Below are 6,790 nucleotides of genomic sequence, written 5' to 3' on the forward strand. Positions count from 1 at the left end.
CAACGGGAGTTACTTTCCGATAGGGAACGCTCCAGTTACTCAAGTAACCTCGGTTCCCTGAGATAAGGGAACGAGCCTTGCGTAACTAGCCATGCTACAGCTGCACGCAAATCGATGGCTGTCGCTTCAGTCATTGATTCTGATGAAATGGCGCTCCATGCCGACTTCTATAGCAGTCGGCTCCGCACCCTCTGGCGGGCATGAGCGCCATTGGTTTGTGCAGCTACACAAATGTTAACAAATCAGGCTTTAGTAACAGAGTAATCAGGGGTTTCCCCATACAAGTCATCAAAAGATGATGCAACGCTCGTTTCCTTATCTCAGGGAACTGAGGTTACGTGAGTAACCGGAGCATTTAGCCAACATGAAATGTCAAGCTGTACTAGGTGACAACTTGGTTATTTGAATTGACTAAACATTTAATGCAGCACGAACACTAAATTAAAAAATGTTTTTATGGTGTGGTTGAAATAAGAAAAATAAGGTACTGATCGGTGTAATTGGTACTGAATCCTCAAAAAAACGTTATTCCAACTAAACTTTATAAGTCCATATAACTACATTTGTCAAGCTTAAAATACATTTTCCAAGTACATACAACTTAACTGAGTAAATGCAAAAACCAAACTTGTCCACCCCTGACTTGATTTTGGCAAGTAAGACATGTTCCTGGATCAACATCTTTTGATGATCCTGGATCAACATTATTGTCCAAAAATATAGACTAAACCCAATCCCCACCCCTAAACCTAACCCTACCCATAATTTATTCCTAAAATCAGTGGGAAATGATAGCTGATTAACAAGGGTGTAGAAGCACCTAACCCTGATCATAAGCCTAAAACAGATATTTCCTGAAAAGTTATATCTCAATTCTGATTGGTTGATTGGAATGTTGTTCCAGGACCATCAAGGATGTTGATCCAGGAACATGTTGTACTTGGTGAAATCACGCTCACCTTGTTTTACAGATGGCTTACTTGAAAATATGGCGAAAAAGAAAAAGAGAACTGGATCAATTTCTGCAAGATTCAGACAGTGATGACAGTCTGCCTGGGATTCCATATGCTTTTGACAGTGACAGTGACAGTGACAGTGAGACTGGGACTACAAATAGTTTAGACAGTTTAGAATCCAATAGTGATGACAACCAGGAGTCTACAGATTTAGAACACAAACAAAATGATGAAGAAGTGAATGTAAACCTGGAGGATGACTTGAGACAGTGGGCCACAAAAAACAGAGACACAGATCTGTGAATGAGTTACTGTCCGTATTAAGAAAACAAGGGCACTCTTTGCCTATGGATGCAAGGACACTTCTTTCTACACCACGAGATAAAACATCTGTTGGTAAATGTGGCGGGCAGTACAAATATTATGGATTAGAGAAGGGGATCCGCCAGTTTTTAAGTCAGACAGAGAGTAATGCTGTACACCTCAGTGTAAACATTGATGGTATTCCGCTTTTCAAAAGTAGCGGCATTCAATTCTGGCCAATACTCGCAAAGTTTAGCCATTTTGATCCATTTATTGTCGCTATATTTTGTGGACAAAAGAAGCCCAGTCCCCTGGAAGAGTTTCTTTCTGACTTTTTGAACGAGTACAAGCATCTCCAGAACAATGGGATAAGTTATGAAGACCAGACTTACACCATCCATATTGAAGCTCTCATCTGCGATGCCCCGGCAAGAGCATATCTGAAATGTATCAAGAATCACAATTCCTATGAGAGTTGTGAAAGATGTGTAATCAGAGGTGAGCATGACGAGGGAAGAATTGTATTCAGTGAACAGGAATGCTGTCTTCGAACAGATGAAGCTTTCAGTAGAAAAGAGTACAGCAGCCACCAAACCGGTGTCAGCCCCTTAATTCCTGCATCAATTCCTTGCGTGAGCTCTTTTGTTTTAGATTACATGCATATGGTCATCTTGGGAGTTGTTAGACGCCTCATGTTGTTCTTGACTAAAGGCCCGAACCACTGTCGTTTGTCTGTAAGGCAAAAGGGGGAGATATCCCAAAAACTGAATGCCCTGAGAGGGAAGATGCCAAGTGAATTTGCACGGCAACCCCGGGGTTTACATGATCTGGACAGGTGGAAGGCCACCGAATTACGGCAGTTTTTGTTATACACAGGACCTGTGGTACTGAAAAATGTGTTGTCCCCCGAGAAATACAGCCATTTCCTGTCATTAACTGTGGCAATGTCTATAATGCTGGAGCCAGATGACAAGATCCGGAATGCTTACCTTCAGTTTGCCCAAGAGCTAATGAAGCATTTTGTCATGTGCAGTGCTGACCTGTATGGCAAGTGTTTTCCTGTGTACAATGTACATGGACTATTGCACCTTCACGAAGATGTCAGACACTTCAGCCATTCACTAAATGAAATTAGCTGTTTTCCTTTCGAAAACTACTTGCAAAAAATAAAAAAATGTGTAAGGAATGGGAAAAGTCCCCTGGAACAGGTCACCAGGCGTTTGTCTGAGATTGAACATGCAGAAAACAACAACCTGAGCAAAACGCAACATGCCACACAGCCTGTGCTTGCTTCTCTGAGAGAAAAAGACTCTTGTTTTCTCTTGAAAGATGAAAGCTTTGCTTTCATTCAAGAAAAAAATGCAGATGGAACTTTTGTGTGCACAATTCTTAACCAGCGCTACACTACAACACTATTTCATCAACCGTGCAGCTCCAGACTTCTGAATATAGTGTGCACTGGGAATGGACAGGGCAGGATGAAAAGAGGACTACTGCATAAAACAGAACTCATCCGCAAGGTGGCCTGCCTTCCACAAGAAACGGGTGGTTATGTCCTCATACCCCTACGCCATGGCATGGAGCACAAATGTTAAAGGTTGAATTTAGTCTAATCTCTGTTTTAATTAACTGTAGAAGACTACACTGTAATGGTTTTAATAATGTCAGGTGTTCCTCTAGCTTAACAGAAGAAGGTGTTAGCAATGTCATTAGTCAAGGGTTTGATTCCTAAGGACCACCCATACTGATACAAATATACTTTCTCCTCAGCTACAAGTTGATATGGATATGGACTTAACTGATAAAGTACATACATCTTAAAGTAACATGCATATACTGTCCTTTTCAGACCATGTTTGCCAGGGCTGTCTGGGTGGAAGATGGAAAGGAAATAGAAGGCACACTTCCCAATAATTGGATACACATAAATAACAAAACAGTTAAATGGCCAAAAAATAGAACAAAAGAAGCTTTCAGGTTGAAAAAAGACCCCCATGATGACTGGCTGATATTCCCATTAATTAAAAGAAAAATGACTTCAGGTAAGTTTTGATTAAAGGATGGTTCAAAGTATTACATAATTAGTGAGTTATTGCAGTTATTACAATGTTTATTACACCTCTAGATAATATTCGTGACTGCGAAAGCTATAACTTGACCAGCCAAGCCGAAGAGGATGAGGAGGAAGAGGAGGTAGTGGTTGGTAGCAAGAGGAAAAGATCGAAAAGAAATTTTGACAACTATATCATTAGTGTGTTTTTCACTAAATACAGGAATGTCAAACATGGAAATGTTTTTTTTTTTTTTTTTTTTACAATTTTTGTTTTGTTGACATTATTGTTGTAACACACAAAATATGAGCACAGTTACTTAAATATTTAAAACTCACCAGAGCGTAACTGATGAACTCATAGTACATGTAGGTCAAATATGGAAATAGGATTTTTTTTTTTTTTTTTTTACAATTTTTGTTTTGTTGACATTATTGTTGTAACACACAAAATATGAGCACAGTTACTTAAATATTTAAAACTCACCAGAGCGTAACTGATGAACTCATAGTACATGTAGGTCAAATATGGAAATAGGATTTTTTTTTTTTTTTTTTTACAATTTTTGTTTTGTTGACATTATTGTTGTAACACACAAAATATGAGCACAGTTACTTAAATATTTAAAACTCACCAGAGCGTAACTGATGAACTCATAGTACATGTAGGTCAAATATGGAAATAGGATTTTTTTTTTTTTTTTTTTACAATTTTTGTTTTGTTGACATTATTGTTGTAACACACAAAATATGAGCACAGTTACTTAAATATTTAAAACTCACCAGAGCGTAACTGATGAACTCATAGTACATGTAGGTCAAATATGGAAATAGGATTTTTTTTTTTTTTTTTTTACAATTTTTGTTTTGTTGACATTATTGTTGTAACACACAAAATATGAGCACAGTTACTTAAATATTTAAAACTCACCAGAGCGTAACTGATGAACTCATAGTACATGTAGGTCAAATATGGAAATAGGATTTTTTTTTTTTTTTTTTTACAATTTTTGTTTTGTTGACATTATTGTTGTAACACACAAAATATGAGCACAGTTACTTAAATATTTAAAACTCACCAGAGCGTAACTGATGAACTCATAGTACATGTAGGTCAAATATGGAAATAGGATTTTTTTTTTTTTTTTTTTACAATTTTTGTTTTGTTGACATTATTGTTGTAACACACAAAATATGAGCACAGTTACTTAAATATTTAAAACTCACCAGAGCGTAACTGATGAACTCATAGTACATGTAGGTCAAATATGGAAATAGGATTTTTTTTTTTTTTTTTTTACAATTTTTGTTTTGTTGACATTATTGTTGTAACACACAAAATATGAGCACAGTTACTTAAATATTTAAAACTCACCAGAGCGTAACTGATGAACTCATAGTACATGTAGGTCAAATATGGAAATAGGATTTTTTTTTTTTTTTTTTTACAATTTTTGTTTTGTTGACATTATTGTTGTAACACACAAAATATGAGCACAGTTACTTAAATATTTAAAACTCACCAGAGCGTAACTGATGAACTCATAGTACATGTAGGTCAAATATGGAAATAGGATTTTTTTTTTTTTTTTTTTACAATTTTTGTTTTGTTGACATTATTGTTGTAACACACAAAATATGAGCACAGTTACTTAAATATTTAAAACTCACCAGAGCGTAACTGATGAACTCATAGTACATGTAGGTCAAATATGGAAATAGGATTTTTTTTTTTTTTTTTTTACAATTTTTGTTTTGTTGACATTATTGTTGTAACACACAAAATATGAGCACAGTTACTTAAATATTTAAAACTCACCAGAGCGTAACTGATGAACTCATAGTACATGTAGGTCAAATATGGAAATAGGATTTTTTTTTTTTTTTTTTTACAATTTTTGTTTTGTTGACATTATTGTTGTAACACACAAAATATGAGCACAGTTACTTAAATATTTAAAACTCACCAGAGCGTAACTGATGAACTCATAGTACATGTAGGTCAAATATGGAAATAGGATTTTTTTTTTTTTTTTTTTACAATTTTTGTTTTGTTGACATTATTGTTGTAACACACAAAATATGAGCACAGTTACTTAAATATTTAAAACTCACCAGAGCGTAACTGATGAACTCATAGTAAGGCAGAGGTTGGTAGCAAGCGGAAAAGATCGAAAAGAAATTTTGACAACTATATCATTAGTGTGTTTTTCACTAAATACAGGAATGTCAAACATGGAAATGATTTTTTTTATCAATTCATGTTTTAAAATGTTGATTTGCTCTGAACAGATTCTGATGAGTTGGAAGACGAGAGCATGATGGGTAAAAAATTGACATGATGGCATTATATTCATTACACATTCATTATGTTAGAGATGGATTTTCTTATTTTTTATTTAAATTGCATCTTAGTAGGTAAGAAGCTTCCCCCCTTTCCCATTGCACCAGCAAAGTTAAAGCCAGTTTTGAATGAGGCAACTGAAAAGTCAACTTGTGAGTATTGATCACATAATTTATTAACTGCAAAAATTATATATATATATATATATATATATACACAAAACATAACATAAAAGCATTAACAAGTTTATTTTCATGTTTTGTACTCTAAAATGCCAGCCTTGTCCAGTCAGGCTGAGTTTGTTGGTGGGTCTCGGGGCAGAGAAATGTCCACATCCAGTAAGTATTTATTTATTGCATTAAATTAACCACTTTTTTGTTTAATAACTAATCATGTTAAATCTAAGAACATTCTTTGTGTATTTTTCAGACTCTCAACATGAAAAACCTAGGAAATCTAGAAGTCCTAAACGCAGTGATGGGTCCAGGCACAGCGTCTCATCAGGACACAGTCACACATCACGGCACAGCGAGAGTTCCAGGCACAGTGTCACATCAGGGTACAGTAATGGATCCAGACACAGCTACAGGTCAGGTCACACAGTCAGATCCAGGCACAGTGTTGGCTCAAGATGAGATAAGATAGATAACACTTTATTAATTAAAAATTTATTATTACAATTTAATATTATTAATTTAATTACTTCCATAACAAATTGATACTTACATTTATTTTGTGTATGTGAACAATTTCAATTCATATGCTTTTGCAGGGTTGAGTAATGTGTACAGTCACAGAAATTTAGTTTTGTTTGCTATGATGTAAACAGGAGATTTATTGGGCAGTATTATAAGAGTTTTCACTCAGTCACTGAACATGTGGTATGGTTGAAGTGACAAAAAAAAAGAGAGATACATCTTTCATTTTAGATGTTTAGTTCTAATGAATTTTAATTGAAGTAAAATGCTAATTCAATAAGGGCCTGATTAAAGATAAATATCAGTGTCTTATATAAATTAGGTGCTTATTATTTACAAATAATAAAGTTCTTAAAGGGAGATTCACCCAAAAATGAAAATGATCATCATGACTCAAAATCATGTAATTCCAAACCTGTATGAATTTCTTTCTTCTGTG

Source organism: Sinocyclocheilus rhinocerous, unplaced genomic scaffold, assembly GCF_001515625.1.
Source record: "Sinocyclocheilus rhinocerous isolate Xijiao unplaced genomic scaffold, SAMN03320098_v1.1 scaffold1796, whole genome shotgun sequence".
NCBI classification, from domain to species: domain Eukaryota; kingdom Metazoa; phylum Chordata; class Actinopteri; order Cypriniformes; family Cyprinidae; genus Sinocyclocheilus; species Sinocyclocheilus rhinocerous.